We start from the raw sequence: 1,227 nt of genomic DNA on the forward strand, positions 1-1,227 counted from the left end.
CAGCGAATAAAGGCTATCGAGATTCGATGGATTTGTTCCCTCATTACAGAAGCGGCAATTAACCTGAATGGTCGATTTCGATCTAATTCGCTACGAATCATTACCAACGAATAATTATTGTAATCGGACCCTGATGATAGTGATGTGCTTATGCTCTTAAATTAGATGCAAAATGATAATGATTTCACAGCTTATATTTTAACAATTGAACTTATTTTCTGAAAAATGTTTTGATTCACAATCAAGTCAAAATATTTACTGAAAATGTTACAATAAAACTTAAAGCCAGCCTCATTAAATTACTATTCAAATAATACTCGCGTGGAATACTGGCTGCATTTCCGCACTGGATAGCCAGGCTGATCCATTTTACAAAAACTAAACCAGCCTAAACGCACTGAAATGTCTGTAATTTTTTTTGCTTAAAATTGAGATAATCGGTGGGGATTCCTCCTTCCCCGGAATGTAAGCTAACTGTGTACCAAATTTTATCAAAATCGCTTAAATTGTTGGGCCGTGAAAAGGTAGACAAACAGACAGACCGAACCACTTTCGTAATTAAAATATTAGTATAAAGGATAGTACTTCTTTACGCGCTTTGTTATCAGTTGATCACTGATAAGCTTTCCAGATAACTCAGGTTCCAATAAAGTAAATAGATAGTTATACTTTAAAAAATCTGTTTTATAAGTGCCCAGAAGATACATTTTTAATTTATTGATTTTAATCATCACAATTACAACCAATTTACAATTAATTTCGCACTGAACGTTTCGTTCCTTTGTCCCACTTCCAAAGCCTTATTATAATAGCAGCTTCATAATTAATATGTTTGCATAATTTGTCTCTAATAGAAGGCCATTTACAAATTTTAATTAAGGGTCCAGCCACCCAGCATCTGTCTGTCAATCCCCAAACACTGAATTATGTCGTCGCAAGATGACTCGAGGATTTAATTAATATCTGGTAAACGGGACCCAGCTATAGGCATTATATCACCGAGTGGAATCATTTTATACTTAGTTGTTTTATGTAGATACCTAGGGCAAAAGTAGCCTTAGATATTTACTAGCATTACCTTGCGATTTCGTCTGCGTGTATTAGTTGGGGATGAACAAATTCTCATGAAAATATACAGCCACAGCCGACAATAATATTTTTATGAGCCGGCCTTTAATATACGACCTTTTATGCCATTGAAGTATTTCTAGAAAAAATAAATATCAA

The sequence above is a fragment of the Maniola jurtina genome, chromosome 14 (genome assembly GCF_905333055.1).
Source record: "Maniola jurtina chromosome 14, ilManJurt1.1, whole genome shotgun sequence".
Lineage (NCBI taxonomy): Eukaryota > Metazoa > Arthropoda > Insecta > Lepidoptera > Nymphalidae > Maniola > Maniola jurtina.